Genomic DNA, 25,573 nt, shown 5'->3' with positions numbered 1-25,573 from the left:
AGGCAGAGTGTCTGGGTACAAGACAAAACAGTCGACATGGCACACATCCCTGCGTGCCATGCCCACCACCTACACTGCCCTGGCATACATAAGCCACCCCTCTAGCTGGGTGCCCCTATGCCAGTGGTGTGGGCACAGGAGCATGGGCCCTGTACCCCTACAGTACCCAGGTCCATTCCTGGGCACTGTAAGTGCAGTGCTGCCATTTAAGAGTACATGGTGCTGAGAGCTCGTCAAACACGAACTCCACAGCACCATAATGGCAACACTGAAGACTGAAGTTTGGTATCAAACTTCTCAGCACATTAAACCTGCACTGATGCCAGTGTGGGATTTAATGTACAAAGCACCACAGAGGGCATCTTAGAGATGCCCCCTGAAACCTAACCTACAATCCACGTCTGGCCTGGGAGGCTGCCACACAGCAGACATGTTGCTGGACCCCTGGGTGGGAGAGCCCCCGCTCTCCTGGGCCTGCAACAATGCACATCCTGGGCGAGGTGCTAGGTGTCCTCCCCCAGGATGGACAGGGGAAGCTTCAAAGGCATGCCGCCTCTGTGAGCTTCCCCAGGCCAATTGCTGTACCCAGCAAACTGGCCCCCACCGGTTTTCACCCCCACTCTGGCGGGAAGACTGTCCGGAAACCCCAAATAAGGACAGGGGATGTGCCAGCCTGCCAACCCCACCCCTCAGATGGGGGAGGCGAGGTGAAGCACATCTCCGGGCACTCGCCATCTTGAAGATGGGAGGCCCTGCCCAATCAGGACTAGGCTACTGCCCCCTCCCACAGAGAGTGGCAGGATAGGGGGTGTACCCACCCCAGGGCAGGGACCCATTGGTCCCTGCCCTTTACCTACCTGTAACGCCCCTAAGGAATATGCTACTTACCAGTATGCATCTGTTCTTGGCATGTAGAGCTGCAGATCTATACACTTTTGCATAGATCGCCATCTGGTGTTGGGCCCGGATGTTTGCAGTTTGTTTTTCTTCTTGGACAGTCTTTGGAAGTCACAAGTTCGGTGACTCCACCTTCGGTCCGTACTGCACATGGGCTTCGGCTCCATCCTCAGATTGTTTTTCGCCAGCAGGGAAAAGATGGAGCGTAGTGATAATAGTAAGAAACCCATGTGTGTTGTATCTACATAAGATAGACTGGAACGGATACAGGTAGCCGGGGAGGCGGGTGGGCGTGTATAGATCTGCAGCTCTACATGCCAAGAACAGATGCATACTGGTAAGTAGCATATTCCGTTCGAGGCATATGAGCTGCAGATTATACACTTTTGCATAGATTATATAGCAGTACCCAGCCCTAGCGGCGACCACCGGTATCCGTTGCAGTGGTTTGAAATAGTGTCTTTAGTACAGCCTGGCCCACACTAGCTTGTTGTTTGGAGTGCACGTCTACACAGTAATGTTTTGTGAAGGTGTGAGGTGTTGACCATGTGGCTGCTTTGCAGATGTCATCGAAGGGTATGTTCCCTAGAAAAGCCATAGAAGCCCCCATCTTTCTTGTAGAGCGGGCTTTAGGTGGAACAGATAATGTTCTTTTTGCTTTGTGATAGCAAATTTGTATGCACTTTACAATCCACCTAGCTATCCCTGATTTAGAGATGGGGTTGCCTTTATGCGGTGGAGAGAAGGAGACAAACAATTGTTTAGTCTTACTGAAAGGTTGCGTTCTTTGTATGTAGTACAGTAAAGCCCTTTTAACATCAAGTGTATGTAGAGCCCTTTCGGCAACAGATTGAGGTTGCGAGAAAAAACCCGGTAATTCCACCGATTGATTAAGATGGAAGAGGGGAAATGACCTTGGGCAGAAATTTTGGATTTGTGCGAAGTATCACCTTGCTGTGATGTATCTATAAAAAGGGTTCTTGTATAGTGAACGCTTGTATCTCAGTAACCCTTCTAAGGGAAGTGATAGCTACGAGGAAAGCTGTTATCCAAGTGAGGAACTGTAGCTCACATTTATGCATTGGTTCGAAAGGCGGACCCATTAGCCTTGTAAGAACTACGTTTAGATTCCATACAGGGGAAGTTGTTGCCCTGGGTGGAATTACTCGTTTAAGGCCTTCCATAAAGGCTTTAATAGCAGGCACTCTGAACAGTGATAAATGCTGTCTGTTTTGTAGGTAAGCAGCAATTGCTGCTAGGTGTAGACGTATGGATGAATATGCCAGGTTACACCTTTGAAGATGGAGCAGATAGCATATGATGTGCTGTATGGATGCATCTAAAGGGTTGATTGTATTGTTACGGCAGTAAACAACAAATCTCTTCCACTTTGCGGCATAGCATGCTCGAGTGGTAGGACGTCTGGCTTCCTTGATAATGTTCATGCAATCAGGGGGAAGGTTAAGGTACCCAAATTCTAAGATTTCAGGAGCCAGATCGCAAGGTTGAGCTGAGCTGGGTCCGGGTGCCTGATTTCTCCATGGTTCTGGGTTAGGAGGCATGGGGACAGGTGCAGTTTTTGATGTGGTACCACCGATAGCTGTAGTAGTGTGGTGTACCACGGCTGCCTGGCCCATGTTGGGGCTACCAGAATGAGTGTGAGGGAGTGCTGTTGTAGCTTCCTTACCACTAATGGAATTAGCGGGAGAGGTGGAAAGGCGTATGCAAATTTGCCTGACCAATTCATCCATATCGCATTGCCTTTGGACAATGGGTGTGGGTATCTGGCGGCGAAGCTTGGGCCTTTTTTGTTTTCGTGGGTGGCGAAGAGGTCTATCTGAGGATGCCCCCACTTGTGGAAGAATGGGCGAAGAACTTGTGGATGCAGTTCCCATTCGTGCATTTGCTGCGTTTGTCTGCTGAGCAGATCTGCCATGGTGTTTTGTATGCCTGGGACGTGTTGTGCCAGGAGAAAGATTTTTTGTGGAATTGCCCATTTCCATATGCTCTGTGCTAAGCGGGAGAGCTGGGGAGAGTGTGTCCCCCCCTGTTTTTGAATAGAATACATTGCAGTCATATTGTCTGTGCGAATGAGGACTGCTTTGGCTGAAATTGGTTTCTGAAAGGATTTCAGGGCTAGAAAGATCGCCAATAGCTCCAGATGGTTGATGTGGAGTAATGTTTGCTGTGGCGTCCATAGACCTTGCACTGTGAGGTGTAGAAGGTGCGCTCCCCAGCCGGAGAGCGATGCGTCCGTTGTTAGAATCACCTGAGAAACCGGGTCCAGGAACGGCCGCCCTTTGGAAAGGTTTGTGGTGTTCCACCACTGCAGAGAGTGATGGGTGCGGCCGTCCACCAACACCAGATCTGTCAGCTGTCCCTGGGCCTGGTTCCACTGCCGTGCAAGGCACTCTTGGAGTGGACACATGTGGAGTCTTGCATGGGGCACTATGAAGATGCCATCATCCCTATTAGCTTCATAAACACTCTTGCTGGGAGAGAGTGCTGAAGAATGACTGTTTGGCGCAAGGCTTGTATGCTTGCGATTCTGGCTGAATTGGGATAGGCTATAGCTTTGGAGGTGCCTATAGTGGCCCCGAGATATTGCTTTGTGTGAGATGGTATGAGGTGGGACTTTTGATGATTCACCGTGAAGCCTAGCTGGTGGAGCAGTTGGATGGTGCGGTTTGTATGTTGCACACACTGGTTGTAGGACGCGGCTTTTATCAGCCAGTCGTCCAAGTAAGGGAAGACATGAATATGTTGTCTTCTGAGGTGTGCTGCTACTACCGCTAGGCATTTGGTAAACACCCGTGGTGCGGTTGTGACACCGAAGGGGAGAACCCTGAATTGGTAATGCTGACCGTCCACCACAAACCTGAGGTACTTCCTGTGAGAAGGGTGTATTGGAATATGAAAGTATGCGTCTTTCAAGTCCAGTGTAGTGAGAAAGTCTCCCTGGCAGAGGAGTGGGAGACCTTGTTGGAGGGTTACCATGTGGAAATGGTCCGAATGTATGTATGCATTTAGAGGCCGGAGGTCTAGAATGGGCCGTAGGGTCTCGTCTCTCTTTGGTATTAGAAAATACAGAGAGTAGACCCCTAAATTTTGCTGATTGACGGGGACCTGCTCTATAGCGTGTTTTTGCAGGAGGGAGATTACCTCCTGTTTGAGCAGTGTGGTGTGTTCTTGCGACATTGTACGGTGCCTGGGTGGAATATTGGGTGGGGTAGATGTTAGTTCGAGACAGTAGCCTGACTGAACAATTTGTGTCACCCATTTGTCTGATGTTATGGTCACCCAGGTGGGAAGAAAATGCTGTAGTCTGCCCCCGACTGGAGTGGAATGGTCTGGGGGGAGCGGGGGAAAGTCATTGGGCGGGCGGTGTGGCAGAACGGGTGGTGTTGGTTTTGCCCCTGCCCTTATTATTGTTTCCTCTATAGCCACCTCTTTGATAGCCCTTCGAGAAGGTAGTCTGAGGAGGGGACTTTTAGGAAGTAGAGGCGCTATCGGCAGAGTAACCTCTGCCTGTGCCACGAAAGGAGGAACGACAATGAACGTCTAGGGGTATGGGATTGTAATGCCCCCATAGACTTTGCCGTATCAGTGTCCTTTTTCATTTTCTCCAAAGCTTCGTCAACCTTTGGACCAAATAGGTGTTGTTGGTCAAAGGGGTGATTTAATATTGATGCCTGGACTTCTGGCTTAGACCCTGAGATTCTGAGCCAGGCATGACGAAGCAAAACACTGGTGTTTATAGCTCTAGAAGCTGTGTCTGCTGCGTCGAGGGCACATTTAATTGAGGTGTTGGTAATGAGCTTTCCCTCCTGTATTAGCTCATGAGCTCTGTGTTTGTTTGTCTGGGAGGTGTTGCATGAGAGCCTCCAGCTCATCGTAATGTGCTCCATCATAACGTGCAAGCAGTGCTTGCGTGTTGGCGATGCGCCACATATTTGCAGCTTGCGAGGCAGTGCGTTTACCAGACGCATCTAAGAGCTTTGACTCCTTATCTGGTGGTGGAGCCTCCCCTGATGATTGAGAGTTAGACCACTTCCTAGCTGTGGATACCACTAATGAGTCTAAGGGAGCAGGTCCTTTAATGTATGCAGGATCTGTGGGGGCTGCTTTATATTTCTTCTCTATCCTGGGGCTTAATACCCTAGCTCTGACTAGGTCCTTGAACACCTCTGCAGCATGTTTTGTTACTCCTTTTAGCATGGGCAATATTGCTGTGGCCTTATCTTGTATGTCAAAAGTGTCCAGTAGGAAATCGTCCTCAACTGGCTCGCTGTGTAATTCTACCCCATGGTAGTGTGCCGCCCGCTGTATTAAGTGGTGGAACCCCAGGGAGTCCTCTGGAGGAGATGGCCTGGATGGATAAATATCATCCTGAGGCATATCTGGTACATCGGGGTTGTGGTAATCCTCCCATGGGTCTGGTGTCCCTGGAGGTGTGGGGTCTAGTGGGGCGTCTGCCGGATCATAATCTGGATCTCCATAATCAGGGTCTGGAGATGGGGTTGGAGAGCGGTGAGACAAAGGTGGCGGAGATATGGGAGGTGGAGGAGGTGGTGGGGAGGGTACTCTGAAGGGAGATGTGGCAGAGTCCTTCCGTTTTGGCGGTGGAGGAGGATCTGGTTTATTTAAATGTCTTTTTTTGGAAGACAAAGTTAAATGCCCAGTCTTTGGATCCTTTGTTAAAGTTTTTTGATAAGGATCTGGCGTAAATAGTTCTCCTGGCACCGAATTGTCTGTCGGTGCCGATGTTTTCGGAGCCGTGGGCTTCGATGGTTTCTCCATGCCATGCTTTTTCGGGGCCTCCAATTTCTTTGGTGCCGAGGCAGGCTTCGGCGCCGGAGCGTCGGTGCCGAGGGGTTTATGTTTATGTTTTGTCGGCACCGAGAGTGCAGGTTTCGAGCCCGATGGCTTCGGAGCCGAACTGGGTGTAGTTTTCTTCGGTGCCGAACTGTGTTTTTCGGCACCAGGAGTAGGCTGGCTCGAGCCCGAGCCGCCGGGAGACTTATGATGCTTCGACACCGGGCCCGAAGGTGGGGTGATAGAAGCTGTATGTTTGGTTTACCCTAGGCCCGGAGGCGAAGGTGTAACCAGAGTCTCTTTCGGTGTGGGTACGGGAGTGGGAGGGGGTAGAGTACTCCCGACCCTCTGCGCCGGTGTGATCTCCTCCAGGTCGGAGTCGTCGGCCTCGGAAGCGCCGACGAGTTCTTCCTCCTGCTCGGTGTGCTGCTGCCCCGAAGCTCCGGTGTCGTCTCCGAAGATGTCAGGTGGAGCCGAAGTCGATGAGTGCGCCATGGTGCGTCGAGCTCTTCGATCCCGGATGGTCTTTTTCGATCGAAAAGACTTGCAGGCGGGGCAGTCTCGGGCCTCGTGTTCGGGAGAGAGGCAGAGGTTACACACCTGATGCAGGTCGGTGTGGGGAAATTTAGACCCACATTTTGGGCACTTTTTGAAGGGAGTCCTTTCCATCGGCCGAGACCGAGGCGAGGGAGGCCCGAAGGCCGGTGCCGATGTCTGGAATCGAGAAGTGCCGCCGAGAGAGAAGAAGATGATGAATTTTGTCATAAGAATCTCGATGGACGAGGATTTTCCGTCGAAGGTCGAACTGGAAAAGTTTGAAGCCGGAGCACGAAGTATCACATCCGAGCCCGATGGCGGAAAAAACAATCTGAGGATGGAGCCGAAGCCCATGCGCAGTACGGACCGAAGGAGGAGTCACTGAACTCGTGACTTCCAAAGACTGTCCAAGAAGAAAAATAAACTGCAAACATCCAGGCCCAACACCAGATGGCGATCTATGCAAAAGTGTATAATCTGCAGCTCATATGCCTCGAACATCTAGTATTTAGGGGCACCCTGAACCTTCCTTCCTCAGATTCCAAAAAACTAAGAAGTGCAAGAAGAAAGAAGACCTGCCGTGCAGCTGCTAAGAAGAGGAAGACACCAACTGCTTTGGCCCCAGCCCTACCGGCCTGTTGACCCTCGAACCTGCTCCTGCTACATCCCGGCACCTTTTGTGGCAAGCAACCTCACAAACCCCGGAGGACCTGGCTACCTTTTGGCTCTAAGCACCTGGGAATCCCATGAGCAGAGGCTCTGCTCAAAACCAGCTTCTAACCCCTGGCATCAGCCTGGAACCGCGAACCCAGCACACTCTGCACCTGCCAAGCCTGACCTGGCCTGTGCCGGAGTGAACAAAGACCCCGAGGACGTCCCCCCGGCGACTGTGACCCCGAATCCGGCCCCCAAGAACTCACCTCGACGCTCCTGACTCCTGCAGCCTCAGAACCAGGTACCCCCCAACCGCGATCAACAGAGGGTAAGATTTCCCGACACCAAAAGGTACCCCTGCACCCAGCACCCTGCGGCCCCCTGTGCCCAACTCCTGGGTACCTACCTATCCTCCAACTACCCAACTTACCTCTCAAAGTGGTGGTGGCACCTACCTGAAGAATTTTCGTCCCCGAGCTTGCAGCCTTTGTTCAACCAGGAGCTTTCCCATTGAAATCCATTGAGCGCCCGAAGGCTTAAAAGCACCTTGCACCCAGCCGTCCGAGTGGCCCTGGCAGTGTAACCTCTACACCTATCTACTTCCCCATTTGCCCTGAGCAAGTGACCAGGAGCCCAGCTCCCACAGCCGCGTGGCCTGCTAGTCAGCAGCCACCAACCAAGGCCCCCCTGCCTCCCATAAGATAACATTGGGCCTAGTATTTCTTCGGCATTCACAATACACAGGGGCACTAGACAGGGCTGCCCCCTATCGCCCCTGTTATTTGCGTTGGCTGTGGAGCCCTTGGCTATCCGTCTCCGAAGGGAGGGGCAGGACTGGGGCATACCGCTAGCGGACGCCACGCACTGTGTCTCACTGTATGCCGACGATCTCCTCCTGTATATACGGGACATCGCCGCGGATCTAACTCCACTCGGACTCATCCTGACCGAATTCGCGGACGCTTCAGGCTTGAAGGTGAACTGGGAGAAATCTGTGGTCTATCCCCTCCACCCCGACTCTGCCCCTCGGGAAGTGTGGATTGGTGATCAGCGATTAAACTGGACGGCAGAGGCCCCTCGCTATCTAGGGGTTCGCCTATATCACTCACCCACTGACATCTTCGAGGGTAACCATCGTAGGGCACTCGCCTCCATACGTTCCACCATCGGGTTTTGGTGTCAGCTCCCACTAGCCCCGATCGGCCGCGTGGCCTTAGCGAAAATGGTGCTGGTCCCGCGTCTACTCTATTACTTTACTAACCTTCCAGTGATACCACCTCGTTCTTTCTTCAAAGATCTGGACACCCTCCTTGGCTCCCTAATATGGGGCAAGGGGCGACATAGAATCGCACTGGCAAAACTGAAATTACCCACGACACAAGGCGGTCTCGGAGCTCCCTCATTCGAAGCCTATTTCCTAGCGGCGCAGCTCCAATGGCTTACCTATTGGACCGCCGGCAGGCACACGTCCGAAACGACACCGGAATTATGCCGTTTGCTTGTGCCGGGATCCCGCCCGACGGGGACTTACCCCCTCCAGATGGAGGTGGCCCGGGGGTGCATCCGGCGCATACACAGACTCGCACCAGATAGGCCCTCGTATTCACCGTTGCTCCCGCTGGTGGGCTGGCCCAAAAACACCCGGTTCTTCACCCCTGCCATGCTTCAGGAGTGGACATCTCGGGAGGTCACCGAGGCAGAAATACTATTCGCGGAGGGACACCTCCGACCATTCCAACAACTCATTGATGAATACGATCTCCCCCCGGGACAATTCTTGCGGCACCGCCAGCTCCTTAGTCATTTTCTGCCGCACTGTGATCTCACACTAGGAGAGCCCCCCACGCATCCAGTCCTCCACACGATACTGCGAATGGGACGGGGTCGTCACCTCACCACCTGGCTGTACAAGTCCATTCGAGAGTTGACGCCCCTATCATTGGCGCCCCTGCGGACCCTTTGGGAGGAGGAGGTGGGACGGGCGTTTCATGACAACGAATGGGACAGGGCCCTCGAATTTCCCAAAAAAGTGTCTCGGAACGCCCGTTTCAAAAATATACAATATTACATTCTCCACAGGGCCTACTTGACCCCAGCGCGCCTCCAGCGTTTCTATCCCGATACAATTTTCCTCTGCCCCCGCTGTCAGGCGCAGGATGCAGATTTCCTCCATATGTTTTGGTCCTGCCCGGGGATCCAAATCTACTGGTCGACTATCCACGAGACCCTCCGTGAGCTCACGGGGTTGCCCCATCTAGACACCTGGGAGTACTGCGCACTGGGAATAATGGGTCGGAAGCAGCGGCACAAAGTACCTATACGATTTGTCTCATTAGCACACCTCCTGGCTAAGCGATGCATAGCTATGAATTGGCGCTCCCCTACGGGCCCCCCGATGGCGGCATGGAGGGGGGCGGTGCTCAAGTGGTCTGCGGCTGAGGAGGACGCTCTGCGGGAGGAGGAGGCGAAGGGCATACGCAAAACCCCGATCTCCCTGGAGTGGGCGCTGATAATGCATCAGTTTAAACAATCCCAACCCCTAGCTGACCAGAACGCGACCGCGACTACCCATACTGCCACACAGCCACCCCCCCCCCACCCCCCCCCCCCCTACAAAAGAAATACTGAAAGTAATCTATTGCAAATAACTTAAAACTTCCATTTAGCTCAATGCATTATGGTGTTTGAAAGTGTGTTGCCTATTGCAACAACCTGTAACCTGTATTTACAAAAGTCAATTGCATATTGCAAAAGTATTTACCTAAAGCATCTCATTCTGAGAAAGTATATTTTAATACCTATTGTTGGTTCTAAAATAAAACAAACATTTTTTTATATAAACCATTGGCCTAGAGTTCAGTTATTGAGTGTGTGAGACCATTTGCTGACTGTGTGTGTACAACAAATGCTTTACACGGTCCTCTGATACTGCCTTACTGCTCAACCAAGCTACCACTTTAGAGAGTAAGGTTATATCGAACTTTAACCTCTGCCAAACCTCTGGGGACTGTGGACTCTGTACACAATGTACCTAATGTACCTATTTGGGAACAGTATATACAGGAGCCACTTTCTCACAAACAGGCATCACTGCTGTGCGCAGAGGCAAGTTTATTCATTGTTTTATCCACAACCTCAAATGCAAAGCGTGACTGACAGATTAGAAATACTGATGGTGTGCAAGATTTTACTTAGAACCTCATTAGCTCCTAAAAGTTCACTTCACAAAATGGTGCGGAATTTGGACAGTAAGGAATCTGCAGTTAAAGTATCCACAAGAAAGAGCAATAACAAAGTTAAGTTACTTAATATTCTGATGGATACTAATAATTCCACATTCTCACCTTGAGAGTGGACAACAAAGCAAACAACTTGAGAGGTTTTGGGCTTCGGAAGTGGAATTTATATCAGGAAGTCCTAAAGGACCAAGAGGGCAGAATGAACACGAGAATACAGTAGTGCTTAGTGATTGTACAGCTGCCTGCCCACTTCGCCACCTGGCAGTTGTCCAAAACACAGACCATTAAAGCCAGATCAATACTGGTAGAGTGAGAACTAAGGATCTTTTTGGCAAAAGAGTAACAGCTTGAAAGAGAGGGCTATTTATCAAGCTAAGGTCCGGTTTTTTAACTGCCTTTTCTTCCTCACAGGCAAAGCTAACAAAGCTAGTCACCAACCGAGCACCTCTTAATTCTAGCTCTAGTTCTAGCTCTTAGTTCTACGTAGAAGCTTAGGGATATATATATGGCACTTTAAATAATTTGGCTTTTACCTCAGGCGTCATGTGATCAAGGCCTCCGTGTTGAGGCTGAAACGCGTCATGGTGGTACGTGTTGCACTTATGGATTAAAAATATCTTCACGCACTGAATTGCTTGGGTCCGTGTTCGTCCTTCCAGAGTATGTGGCAGCAGCGGCGAAGTTCTTTTCATGTTTGATACACCGAAACGCTTCCTCGGTGTTTCACGGACCCCTCTTTCCAGTGGACCAAGCGGCAGGAAGCCAGCCTCCGGTAACCCGGAAGCATCTTTGTGTTCCGGTGAGGTTCAGCTGCGGCAGCCCCCGGTCAGCCGGACTTACACCTACCGCCAGCTGCGGGCAGGAATTGGAGGATTATACCCAGGAATAGACCCAGCCCCGCAAGTTGCAAAGGTAGGCGCCGACAGGCTTTAGCCGGTGAAGGAGTGTGCTCGACCTGGCTGACACCGCTATTTTATCGAGTGTTCAGCTAGTGGTCGGTTGATTATCATTAATCGAGCTTTAGTGCACCATGGCCGCCGACGCTGTGAGAAGCCGCGAGGAGGTGGCAGCTCAGTTGTTTGATGATGCCCCAGTCATTGAGACTTTTAATACGGTGCTGACAGACACTGGCAAACCTGGGGGTAGTGAACTGAAGGACACTTTCAGACAGTTGGAGAAAGTAATGCGTACAGAGCAATCGAAATGGTGGGAGCACAAGTCACTCTCACGGTACTTAGAGGTGGGTTGCATTCCACGTGGCCTCCGCATAATGCTGGCTCCAAGCTACGAGAACCCCGACCCCAATATGTTATCAGAGTGGGCCGAGTGCAATCTTGATTAATCTTGTAGACTGGTGAGAATTCTAGTTAAATATGCTGAGTGTGACATGATTGCAGCACAGATCAAAATTGCAGGACTCAATGAACAAATATCAAGGATTGGAGACTCGGAATCAGAAAAAAGATTCCGTGATCACATGCATCTCCGATTAGCTAAAGAAGAGGACATCATAAAAAAAAGCGCAAAGTGTTCAAGTTTCAAAGGGATAAGATGGATTATCAAAATGGACAGGTTTTTACATTTGCTAAAAAGTTTGATTCTTTTAAAAAGACCAAAGCATCGGCGATTATGCAAACAGCGCCACCCAATGGTAATTCTCTAGTTCAGTCATACTCCTACGTCTCGGATTTAAGCTCTGTACCCGGCAGTGAGTCTGAGAATGAACAAGCTACCGCTAGCTCACGGCTGGGGTTTACAAAATTCTCCCTGGGCCAAGAGCTAGATTGTCTGCGCCAGGACCGTAGACAAACCCTCAGACCCCGGGCAGTAAATCGCAAGCCAGACAAAGAGCAAACCTCAAGTGGCGTGAGTGCAGAGAAAGCTGTAAGAACAGACAACGGCGGCAAACCGACCTCCAAAAAGCAACAGAGGAAATGGGTTCGTAAATGAGCCCTTTGGGTGACAATTCATTTTCCATCATTAACCTCTCCGATATCCATCTCACTTCCGCTGAAAGTAAAATCCTCTCCTTAGGTTTATCTTTTGGGCCACCTAATGACTTCAACTACACGCAGACCCGCATTGATCTATATAAATATATTCGCAAACTCAAACTGAGGAAGTTCCATCTTCAGAACACATCCAAGCGCGCAACTCCAGTTACTAGCATGGTTGCTAATCTCAGTCCTTCTTGCCCTACGATAGGGGAGTACGAGTTACTTTGTAATTTACAGGATTTACACAGGGAAGGCACGATTGATGAAAATCCCCCTGAGTATGATACACAGCCTAGACTGGACATGCCTGGTTGTTCAGGCTTCAAACCCAAGTCCAAATTTAAACCTATTATGGTACATGATAACATTGACATCTACAACGATTTGGTTATTAGCCAGCTTAAAAAATTACATATTTCAACTTTAAAAGCTCAAAAACATCGCCGAAGACAGAACAGCAGCTTTGGGAGTTTAATGAAGAAGCTGCAAAGCAATGACAGTGTGGTAATTCGGCAGTCTGATAAGGGGCGCAACATTGTCCTCTGGCCAAAATCAATGTACATGACAGAGGCCCTTCTCCATCTGAACAACCGTGATTGTTACAGACGAGGCGATTGGACAGCTGTCAATCGAGCCTGGAATGACCTCAATGCCAAGCTGTTATCATGGAACAGCATGGGATTACTCAGTGGTGACGAATTCAAATTTTTAAAAACGAACTATCCAGTCATCCCTGTTTTTTATTTAATTCCAAAAGTTCACAAAGACTCTGCCAAACCCCCGGGGAGACCTATTATCTCCGCAAGAAACAGCATGATGGAGAACATCTCACGATACATTGATTTTTTCCTTCAGGAACATGTTAAGAACTTACCCTCTTATCTGCAGGACACGGGGGATTTCCTAAGGAAAATAAGTACTGTTTCATGGCAAGATGATTACCTTCTGATAACACTGGATGTCACTGCCTTGTATACCAGTATCCATCATCTGGATGGAATAAGAGCAGTTGAACATTACTTGCGAACTCAACCTGTTCACATGCTGCAGCACAGTAAAATGCTGATTGATATGATTCAGATTTGTTTAATTAACAATTACTTTCTCTTCCAGACTCAGGTGTATCAACAACTGAGAGGTGTGGCTATGGGGGCTTGCTTTTCCCCCAGTTACGCCTGTTTACACATGGGACTGTGGGAGGAGCAAGTCCTCAGGGCCCGCTTCGGTCATGTTTTGGACAACCATGTTGTATCTTGGTATCGTTTCATAGACGATTTGTTTATAATCTGGAGAGGCTATGAAGCCTCAGCGAATGCCTTCATTGAGGGAATTAATGTAAACAATCTGAACCTGGAATTCACTGCATCTGTCAGCAATTCTTCTGTTAACTTTTTGGATGTAGAAGTGTTTATCAAGGATAATCACATTGAGACTAAACTACATCGTAAGGTCATGGCAGGCAATACGGTTCTGCATGCCTATAGTCATCACCCAGACCATCTGGTGCGCAGTATCCCATACGGGGAAATGCTGCCCATCAGAAGGATCTGTAGTAGGGATACTGACTATGTAGAGGCTCAATTGAAGAGTAGGCAACGCTTCATTGACAGAGGTTACACAGCTAAAGTGCTAGATACAGCAATAAAGAAAGCCAATTCCATCTCTCGCTCAACAGCACTAAAATGCAGCTCTGACTTGACTGCACTGTCTAATGCCACCAATCCCATGTTCGAACCACCAAGGCTAATTACCACCTACAACTGTGAACACAGCAAGGTGCGGACTATTTTTAACAAAAATTGGCCGTTGGTTCGCAATGACCCAGTAATTGGCGAGTTGTTGCCTAAATCCCCAGCTATCACAGTCCGCAGATCTCGCTCAATGAATGATATGCTGGTGCAAAGCAGTCCAGAGATCAGCACGAATAACTATTGGTTACAGAGCTCTAAGGTTTTTTTTTTTTTAAGTGCGCCAGCTGCAAAGCCTGCAAACTTGGTCGGAACAGGACATCCTATATGACTCCCTTTAGTGATGTTCCCGTTTTGATTTCAAAGAAATTAACGTGCAAAACTGAATTTGCCGTGTATGTGCTGGAGTGTGCGTGTGGCCTGCAGTATGTTGGTAGCACCAAACTGCAGGTTCACAAACGCATTCTCCAGCACATGCGGGCTATCAATAACAATGATGCAGCATACCCTGTCGCCAGACACTTTAAAGAGATCCATGACAGTTGCCTAGATTTTTTAAGCTACTTTGTAGTAGACACAGTCCCACGGTTCTGTCGAGGAGGCGACCGGGAATCTCTGCTCAGACAGTTGGAGGCTAGATATATCCTCATGTTGGACTCTAGAACCCCCAACGGGCTTAATTCTAGTGAAGATCTCTTTACCTGTCTATAACAGTCAGCACCCCAGGAGACAGTGGACCACTGTGTTTCAATACAATGGCTACAATTGGATTCAGTTCCGATGCCCAATTTTGTTTTAGCGCAGTTCATCCCTGTCGACCGTTGTTGAGCATATAGCAATACTATCTGAAACATCAACTTCTGAGTTGCTAATGTAATATATACTTTTTTGCAATGATTTTTATATTACTACTTTCTCCCCTCTTTTTATATATACATATTTCACTGATGCGTGATTCTCTCTGGGCAGATTAGATATGAGACTCTATAGATTGTCCAACACAATATAATCGCAGGCTTTTTTTAATGGTTGATAACATCTTTTGAATATTTATGATGTAATAGATATTTCGTACAAGTTATTCCGCATGTTTAGGAATCTGGTTCTCCTAGCAGGAAAGGTTGATATATTTTACAACCAGCTCGGTATCCAAATACATGAAGTGGGGAGCTACATATGATGGACAATCATTGAATATGTGGTGACGTTTCAGTTTTTTTGAAAAGTAATTGATTATTAGTTGGGCATCTTAAAGACTTCTTTGACTAAACTCGTGACCATTAAGACTTTGAACATTGTACTGTAACTGTTTTTTGCACTAAAAATTGTTGGCATTTGCACTTTAGCATGTTGCATAGTTTGATGGCATCACCTCACTTTGAGGAGCATCTTTAACATGCTGTTTTCTTGCACTTGCAGTAATTTGCACATTGCACAATTTGCACATTTGTTTTTATCCGAGTAGTTGGCGTGTAGTTTTTTTTGTATAAATTAAGCAACAACCAATTAGCATTTTGCATTAACAAATCCTAAATATCGCTACTCGTATAGATGACCTACTGCTACCCACAGTCTGTGTTTTCAAATGTTGCTGCATTTTTATACCTTGCCAATCTTGCTATTTTGCACATCTTGTTATGTTGTACAATGAGAAGAATTTGTATTATCGTATTCTGGTTTCATTGTCTCATGGCCACACTCTGTATTCTACATTGATATAACTTTTATGTCTATTGGCCCAGATATCAAGTGTTGCAGACACTGGCACTTTAAATAATTTGGCTTTTACCTCAGGCGTCATGTGATCAAGGCCTCCGTGTTGAGGCCGAAACGCGTCATGGTGGTACGTGTTGCACTTATGGATTAAAATATCTTCACGCACTGAATTGCTTGGGTCCGTGTTCGTCCTTCCAGAGTATGTGGCAGCAGTGGCGAAGATATATATATTCACTGAAAAAACCATAGGTTTCGCACATGTTATAGTTAGCGGAAATTTTACTGATAAAAAACCAGTGAAATTGCCCCGTTATAGTTAGTGCTGGCAACTATAACTCACGCGACCGCAATCCTCTGCTGATGCTAATACTGTATTTAGACACTTATTTGCCCATGTCTTCTTCCATACATTTTTAGCTATACATATATTACAAATATTTTTTTTTCATAAAGACACATATGTCATCAGCAGAAGATTGCGGTCGCGTGAGTTATAGTTGCCAGCACTAACTATAACGGGGCAATTTCACTGTTTTTTTATCAGTAAAATTTCCGCTAACTATAACATGTGTGAAACCTATGGTTTTTTCAGTGAATTTGCAAGGTTTTTTAAATGCTAATTCCTAACTATAACGTGTGTGAAACCTATGGTTTTTTCAGTGAATTTGTACGGTTTTTTAAATGCTAAGTTACTTTACGCCATTCGAGGCGTGCGCGCCCACTTAACGCAGTTCGTTCCGTGCACGGTTTTTATCAACTTTAATAAGCCCTGTACATTTGGTGGCCTTCGGCCACCAAAAGCACAGGGGGTGGGGTCAATGTGGATAGTGTTTTTTTTATTTCGATTTTATAATTTCATGTTGCCAAAATTTAGTTTTTTTTACCTATTAATAAGCCCTGTACATTTGTTGGCCTACGGCCACCAAAAGCACAGGGGGTGGGGTAAGTGTGGATAGTGTTTTTTTTTTTTTTTTTTTTTACCGTACGCTTACGGTAAGCGTACGGTAAGCGTACTCGGCGAAATTGCCGAAAAAAAAATAAAACCGTTTTTGCTCTTGGGGGATGTTTGGGGACTCCCTCAACATGACTATGTGGGAGGGAGTTGTCAAAACAGCCCCGTAACATGTTTTTGGCCATCTTGTTTGATAAACAACACTCAGTGCGAGAGACAAAATGGCGCCCGCCGCTTCCTGGTTTCGGCCGATTCGAATGTTTACTAAGATCTAAGAGCCAATCAGAATCGCGCTCGCGCACGCCACCGAACGCTTACGGTAAGCGTACGGTAAGCGTACCGTAAGCGGGCTCCGATATATATATTGATTTAAAGGCTATTTTCTCAGAATCTACTGAACAGATTTACACCAAACCTACAAAAGGCACTTCCTTGACCTAGGGACTACCTCTCTGCCAAATTTCTAGTAATTCTGTTCAGCCGTTCGGGCTGTAGCTCGTTCTAAAGGTCCTATGGAAAAATGCATGGGAAAAACGCGTTTTGGGACCCCCCTTTTATCTCAGCCCCCGCTTGACGAATCCCCCCGAGACTTTCAGGGTAGGAGCGGAGCGTAGCGCCCCACCTATTTTGAGAAATTCGCAAGGATTCATCGACCGGCGCCAAAGTTATTCAAAATAGAATGTTGAGGTTTTCCTATGGAAAAGGGGTCCTAACTATAACTACCTACTGGCGACCGCCAGTAGGTAATATATATATATATATATATATATATATATATATATATATATATATATATATATACACACATACATACATACACAACTGCTGTGACCTCTCCCCTTTCGTTTGTGGAGAGAAGAACCTGGGGAGCATGATGGAAGGTGGTGTAGGAAGCTGGCTCTCAATATAGTGGACCAAAACGAGGTACAATTTGTGTAGGGTTCAAGCAACCCTTATTGGTTTAAAGAGGCAATATGAGAACACTAATTGCTCTTTTTTGGTAGTGTGGGTAAGCAGCGTAGGCTTATCAGAAGGTACTGCTGAGCATTTGTTGTACTCTCATCGGCAATAAATGAGATTCAAGAACAAATCAGAGATCAATTTAGAAAAATAAGTTGTATTTTTATATGCATTTTGATACAAAAGGAATATGCTACTTACCAGTATGCATCTGTTCTTGGCATGTAGAGCTGCAGAGTTGTACACTTAGCATAGATCGCCATCTGGTGTTGGGCCCGGATGTTTGCAGTTTGTTTTTGTTCTTTGGACAGTCTTTGGAAGTCACGAGTTCGGTGACTCCTCCTTCGGTCCGTACTGCGCATGGGCTTCGGCTCCATCCTCAGATTGTTTTTCGCCAACAGGGAAATGATGGAGCGTAGTAATAACAGTGAGAAACCCATGTGTGTTGTATCTAAATAAGATGGACTGGAACGGATACAGGTAGCCGGGTGGGCGTGTACAACTCTGCAGCTCTACATGCCAAGAACAGATGCATACTGGTAAGTAGCATATTCCGTTCGAGGCATATGAGCTGCAGATTGTACACTTAGCATAGATTATATAGCAGTACCCAACTTTAGCGGCGACCACCGGTATCCGTTGCAGCGGTTTGAAAAAGTGTCTTTAGTACAGCCTGGCCCACACTAGCTTGTTGCTTGGAATGCACGTCTACACAGTAATGTTTTGTGAAGGTGTGCGGTGTTGACCATGTGGCTGCTTTGCAGATGTCATCTAAGGGTATGTTCCCTAGAAAAGCCATAGAAGCCCCTAACTTTCTAGTAGAGTGGGCTTTAGGTGGAACAGATAATGTTCTTTTTGCCTTTTGATAGCAAATTTGTATGCACTTTACAATCCACCTAGCTATCTCTGATTTAGAGATGGGGTTGCCTTTATGTGGTGGAGAGAAGGAAACAAACAATTGTTTAGTTTTCCTGAAAGGTTGCGTTCTCTGTATGTAGTACAGTAAAGCCCTCTTAACATCAAGTGTATGTAGGGCCCTTTCCGCAACAGATTGAGGTTGCGAGAAAAAAACAGGTAATTCCACCGATTGATTGAGATGGAAGGGGGAAATGACCTTGGGCAGAAACTTTGGATTTGTACGAAGTATCACTTTGCTGTGATGTATTTGTAAGAAGGGTTCCTGTATAGTGAACGCTTGTATTTCACCAACCCTTCTAAGGGAAGTGATAGCTACGAGGAAAGCTGTTTTCCAGGTGAGGAACTGTAGCTCACATTTATGCATTGGTTCGAAGGGCGGACCCATTAGCCGTGTAAGAACTACATTTAGATTCCATACAGGGGAAGGTGGTGCCCTGGGAGGAATTACTCGTTTAAGGCCTTCCATAAAGGCTTTAATAGCGGGCACTCTGAACAGTGATAAATGCTGTCTGTTTTGTAGGTAAGCAGCAATCGCTGCTAGGTGTAGGCGTATGGATGAATATGCCAGGTTACACCTTTGGAGATGGAGCAGATAGCATATGATGTGCTGTATGGATACATCTAAACGGTTGATTGTATTGTTACGGCAGTAAACAACAATTCTCTTCCACTTTGCGGCATAGCATGCTCGAGTGGTAGGACGTCTGGCTTCCTTGATAATGTTCATGCAATCAGGGGGAAGGTTAAGGTACCCAAATTCTAAGATTTCAGGAGCCAGATCGCAAGGTTGAGCTGAGCTGGGTCCGGGTGCCTGATTTCTCCATGGTTCTGAGTTAGGAGGCATGGGGACAGGTGCAGTTTTTGATGTGGTACCACGGAGAGCTGTAGTAGTGTGGTGTACCACAGCTGCCTAGCCCATGTTGGAGCTACCAGAACGAGTGTGAGGGAGTGCTGTTGTAGCTTCCTTACCACTAATGGAATTAACGGGAGAGGTGGAAAGGCGTATGCAAATCTGCCTGACCAGTTCATCCAGATCGCATTGCCTTTGGACAATGGGTGTGGGTATCTGGCGGCGAAGCTTGGGCATTTTTTGTTTTCGTGGGTGGCGAAGAGGTCTAACTGAGGATGCACCCACTTGTGGAAGAATGGGCGAAGAACTTGTGGATGCAGTTCCCATTCGTGCATTTGCTGCGTTTGTCTGCTGAGCAGATCTGCCATGGTGTTTTGTACGCCTGGAACGTGCTGTGCCAGGAGAAAGATGTTTTGAGGAAGTGCCCATCTCTATATGCTCTGGGCTAAGCGGGAGAGCTGGGGAGAGTGTGTCCCCCCCTGTTTTTGAATACAATACATTGCAGTCATATTGTCTGTGCGAATGAGGACTGCTTTGGCTGAAATCTGTTTTTGAAAGGATTTTAGGGCTAGAAAGATCGCCAAGAGCTCCAGATGGTTGATGTGGAGCGACTTTTGCTGTGGCGTCCATAGACCTTGCATTGTGAGGTGTAAGAGGTGCGCTCCCCAGCCGGAGAGCGATGCGTCCGCTGTTAGAATCACCTGAGGAACCGGGTCCAGGAACGGCCACCCTTTGGAAAGGTTTGTGGTGTTCCACCACTGCAGAGAGTGATGGGTGCGGCCGTCTACCAACACCAGATCCGTCAGCTGTCCTTGGGCCTGGCTCCACTGTTGTGCTAGGCACTCTTGAAGTGGACGCATGTGGAGTCTTGCATGGGACACTATGAAGATGCAAGATGCCATCATCCCTATGAGCTTCATAAACACTCTTGCTGGAAGAGAGTGGCGAGGAAGGAACGTTTGACGCAAGGCTTGTATGCTTGCGATTCTGGCTGAGTTTGGATAAGCAATACCTTTGGAGGTGTCTATAGTGGCCCCGAGATATTGCTTTGTGTGAGATGGTAGGAGGTGGGACTTTTGGTAGTTCACCGTGAAGCCTAGCTGGTGGAGCAGTTGGATGGTGCTGTTGGTATGTTGCACACATTGGTTGTAGGACGCGGCTTTTATGAGCCAGTCGTCTAAGTAAGGGAAAACGTGAATATGTTGACGTCTGAGGTGTGCTGCTACAACTGCTAGGCATTTGGTAAACACCCGTGGTGCGGTGGTGACCCCGAAGGGGAGAACTGTGAACTGGTAATGTTGACCGTCCACCACAAACCTGAGGTACTTCCTGTGAGAAGGGTGTATTGGAATGTGAAAGTATGCGTCTTTCAGATCCAAGGTAGTGAGAAAGTCTCCTTGAGAGAGGAGCGGGAGGACTTGTTGTAGGGTGACCATGTGAAAATGGTCTGAATGTATGTATGTATTTAGAGGCCGGAGGTCCAGAATGGGCCTCAGGGTCCAGTCTTTCTTTGGTATCAGGAAATACAGAGAGTAGACCCCTAGATTTTGCTGATTGACGGGGACCTGCTCTATAGCGTGTTTTTGGAGGAGGGAGAGCACCTCCTGTTTGAGCAGTGTGGAATGTTCTTGAGACATTGGACGGTGCCTTGGTGGGATATTGGGTGGGGTAGATGTGAGCTCAAGACAGTACCCTGACCGAATAATTTGGGTCACCCATTTGTCCGATGTTATGGATTCCCATGCGTGGATAAAGTTTTGTAGTCTGCCCCCGACCGGAGTGGGATGGTCTGGGGGGAGCGGAGGGAAGTCATTGTGCGGGCGGGGTGGCAGAACGGGTGGTGTTAGTTTTGCCCCTGCCCTTATTGTTGCCTCTGTATCCACCCCTTTGGTAGCCCTTTGAGAAGGTATTTTGAGGAGGGGACTTGTAGGAGGTAGAGGCACTATCGGTGGAGTAGCCTCTGCCTGTGCTACGAAAGGATGAGCGCCGAAAGGAGCGTTTAGGGGTCTGTGATTGTAATGCCCCCATAGACTTTGCTGTGTCTGTGTCCTTTTTCATTTTTTCTAATGCTTAGTCTACCTTTGGCCCGAAGAGATTTTGTTGGTCAAAGGGGTGATTGAGTATGGATGCCTGGACTTCTGGCTTGAACCCTGAGATCCTGAGCCAGGCATGACGACGAAGCAGGACACTAGTATTTATGGCTCTAGAAGCAGTGTCGGCTGCATCGAGGGCACATTTAATGGAGGTGTTAGTAATTAGCTTTCCCTCCTGTATCAGGTCATGAGCTTTACATTTGTGCTTTTCCGGGAGGTGCTGCATAAGAGCCTCAAGCTCATCGTAGTGTGCTCTGTCATAACGCGCAAGCAACGCTTGTGTATTCGCAATGCGCCAGATGTTCGCGGCTTGCGAGGCGGTGCGTTTACCAGACGCATCTAGTAGTTTGGATTCCTTATCTGGCGGTGGGGCCTCGCCTGAGGACTGGGAGTTAGACCGCTTTCTAGCTGTGGACACAACTAGGGAATCTAAGGGAGCAGGGTCCTTAATGTATGTAGGGTCTGTGGGTGCCGCCTTGTACTTTTTTTCTATTCTAGGGTTTAAGACCCTGGCCCTGACAGGGTCTTTGAACACCTCTGCAGCATGCTTGGTGACACCCTTAAGCATGGGCAAGATAGCTGTGGACTTATCCTGAATATCAAATGTATCCAGTAAGAAGTCGTCTTCCACTGGTTCACTATGCATTTCCACCCCATGGTAGTGTGCTGCTCTCTGCACTAAGTGGTGAAACCCTAGTGAGTCCTCTGGGGGAGATGGCCTGGATGGGTAGAGGTTGTCCTGAGGCACATCCGGTATGTCAGGGTTTTGGTAATCTTCCCATGGGTCTGGGGTCCTCGGTGGAGTGGGGTCCATGGGGGCGTCCGCCGGGTCAATCTGGATCCTCGTAATCCAGATCTGGGGACGGGGTCAGGGAATGATGAGGCAAGGGTGGCGGAGACCTGGGAGGGGGAGGAGGTGGAAGAGGTGGTGGAGGAGGAGGTAGTGGGGAGGGCACTCTGAGAGGAGATGTGGCAGAGTCCTTCCGCTTGGGCGGTGGAGGAGGAGCTGGCGTGTCAAGACGTCTTTTCTTGACAGCTAAAGTCAATAGCCCAGTCTTTGGATCCTTAGATAAGGTTTTTTGATAAGGATCTGGTGTAAAAAGGTCCAATGGCGTCGAATCGTCCACTAGCGCCGATGTTTTCAGAGCCGAGGATTTTGGTGGTTTCTCTGCGCCATGCCTTTTTGGAACCTCCGGTTTTTTCGGCGTCGAGGTAGTCTTCGGCGCCGGAGCGTCGGTGCCGAGGGATTTGTGTTTGTGTTTTGTCGGCACCGAGAGTCCAGGCTTCGGCACCGGTGGCTTCAGAGTCGAACTGGGCGTTACTTTCTTCGGTGCCGAACGATGTTTATCGGCACCAGGCGTCGGCTGGCTCGAGCCCGAGCTGCCGTGAGACTTGTGAGGCTTCGACACCGGGCCCGAAGGTGGGGTGATAGAAGCTGCGTGCTTGGTTTTACCCAGGCCTGCAGGCGAGGGTGTAACCTGAGTCTCTTTGGTTTTGGGCGCGAGGGTGGGAGGGGGTAGAGTACTCCCGACCCTCTGCGCCGGTGTGATGTCCTCCACGTCGGAGTCGTCGGCCTCGGAAGCGCTGACAAAGTCTTCCTCCTGCTCGGTGTGTTGTTGCCCCGAAGCTCCGGTGTCGTCTCCGAAGATGTCCGGTGGAGCCGCGGTCGATGAGTGCGCCATGGTGCGTCGAGCTCTGCGATCCCGGATGGTCTTTTTTGATCGAAAAGACTTACAGGCGGGGCAGTCTCTAGCCTCGTGTTCTGGAGAGAGGCAAAGGTTACACACCTGATGGAGGTCGGTGTGGGGAAATTTAGACCCACATTTTGGGCACTTTTTGAACAGAGTCCTTTCCATCGGCCGGGACCGGAGTCGAGGAGGGCCCGAAGGCCGGTGCCGATGTGCGGAATGGAGAAAAGTGCCGCTTCGAGAGATGAAGAAACTCGAAGAACGAGGATTTTCCGTCGAGGCTGGAACCGTAGAAGTTCGAAGCCGGAGCACGAAGTATCACATCCGAGCCCGATGGCGGAAAAAAACAATCTGAGGATGGAGCCGAAGCCCATGCGCAGTACGGACCGAAGGAGGAGTCACCGAACTCGTGACTTCCAAAGACTGTCCAAAGAACAAAAACAAACTGCAAACATCCGGGCCCAACACCAGATGGCGATCTATGCTAAGTGTACAATCTGCAGCTCATATGCCTCGAACAAGTCATTATCAAGTACGTGCGAGAAAAGGTATAGATAGCATACAGATGTAGGAAGGAAAAATGCTACTTACCAGTATGCATCCGTTCTTGGTATGTAGAGCTGCAGATTCGTATACTTTTGCATAGATCGCCATCTGGTGTTGGGCTCAGATGTTTGCACTTGTTTTTGTCTTGGAAGAAGTCTTTGTAGTCACGAGGTAAGCGACTCCTCCCTAGGACGATAGTGCGCATGGGCATCGACTCCATCCTTAGATTGTTTTTGCCACGAAGGGTTACGATGGAGTAGTAAGAAGTAGAAAGAGATGTCCATGTGTAATGTATCCAAGTAAGATAGTACTGGAACAGATAGAGGTATCCGGTGAGGCGGGTGGGCGTATACGAATCTGCAGCTCTATATGCCAAGAACAGATGCATACTGGTAAGTAGCATTTTCCGTTCGAGGCATATGAGCTGCAGATTGTATACTTTTGCATAGACTGTACAGCAGTTACCTCCTTAGCGGTGGCATCTGTTGCAGTGGTTTGAAAAAGTATTCTTAATATAGCCTGGCCCACACTAGCTTGTTGTTTTGCCTGCACAACTACACAATAGTGTTTTGTGAAGGTGGGTGGTGCAGCCCAAGTTGCTGCTTTGCAAATGTAATCTAGGGGAATGTTCCAGAAAAATGCCATAGAAGCCCCTAGTTTGCGTGTGGAATGTGCTCTAGGGGGAATGGTTAGTGTGCGTTTGGCTTTGATATAGCATATTTGGATGCATTTAACAATCCACCTTGCAATTCCTGCCTTTGAGATGAGATTGCCTTTATGAGGTGGGGAGAAAGCCACAAAGAGTTGTTTGGTCTTTCTAAAGGATTTTGTCCTTTCAATGTAGTAGAGTATTGCTCTTTTAACGTCTAACGTGTCAAGAGCTCGTTCTGCCACTGAGTCTGGTTAAGGGAAAACACTGGGAGTTCCACAGACCGCATAAAAATTTAGGGTTAGTCCTAAGAACCACTTTGTTATGATGGATTTGTAAAAATGATTCTTGTATGGTTAATGCCTGGAGTTCACCAACTCTCCTGAGAGATGTGATAGCAACCAAAAAACCTACCTTCCAAGTGAGGAACTGTAGTTCGTATTTGTGGAGAGGTGTTGGACAGGCCACACGAAGGGCTTGCTCCCTCCCCGCACGACAGGGCCCGAGCTCCGGCCCACCAGGCATAACCCACGAAAAGCACCTGTACCCCGTCTCCCGACGGATCTTCTGCCCTCGGACCTCTACTCATCACGGGGCCCAGCCCCACCGGCTCCCCCGGCCGGTTCAAGCCGCCATCTTGGGCCCTGCACCACGAGGCCGCGTGGCCTCGCCCCGACCCTAACCCCGGGCCTGGCCGGCCCAGACATCCCGGCACCACCATCCACCCGGGAGGTGAGCGGACCACTTGGCAGGTCAATGGGAGGACGAAGTGTCAAGAGCTCTTCCCCCCGCCAGGTGCCGATCGCCTCCAGCTCCCCCAGGCGCTGGCTCCACCCCCTGCTGGGTGTCTGGACACCTTCATCCCGGGCCCTCCGACCTCCAAGTGCGAGGGTCCGGACATCAAAGGGCGCCTGCCCTATAACTGGGGCAACTCCGGAGCAGGAAGGCAGTTGTATCCTGGAGTCGAGAGACACCGAGAGAACTCAGCCTTGACGGACTACTGGCGCTGCCGTAGCCCGCTCTTGTGAACCATCGTCCTGCCTGCTGGCGCTGCCGCGGCCTTCTACAACATCCATCCTCGTCGGGACCTGCTGGCGCTGCCGCGGCCCGTTGTAACGACCATCCTCACCGGGACCTGCTGGCGCTGCCGCGGACCGTACATCGACCATCTTTCCGGGACCTGCTGGCGCTGCCGCGGCCCGTACCAACTAAGCTCGAGGATTGTGAGCTAATCATCATCTCATCCAAACTACCTGACTGGTAGACAGACTGTCCCGCTACCCCTTACCCTGCTTTGAGAGACTTGAATCGAGGGGACCCCTGAGTCCAGACCTCCTTGTACCATTCAACCGTACCTTAAGAAGTGCTTATAAA

The 25,573-nt window shown here is 49.0% G+C and overlaps 1 protein-coding gene across 8 annotated transcripts in view; it reads right to left on the bottom strand.

Annotated features, from left to right (window-relative positions):
• TPR (translocated promoter region, nuclear basket protein) overlaps positions 1–25,573 on the bottom strand; it is a 645,150-nt gene that overhangs the window by 169,016 nt on the left and 450,561 nt on the right. The gene's annotated exons all lie outside the window — the stretch shown is intronic.

The sequence above is a fragment of the Triturus cristatus genome, chromosome 4_2, assembly GCF_964204655.1.
Source record: "Triturus cristatus chromosome 4_2, aTriCri1.1, whole genome shotgun sequence".
In the NCBI taxonomy this organism is placed as follows: Eukaryota; Metazoa; Chordata; class Amphibia; order Caudata; family Salamandridae; genus Triturus; species Triturus cristatus.
This window is presented reverse-complemented; position numbering and strand designations above follow the sequence as displayed.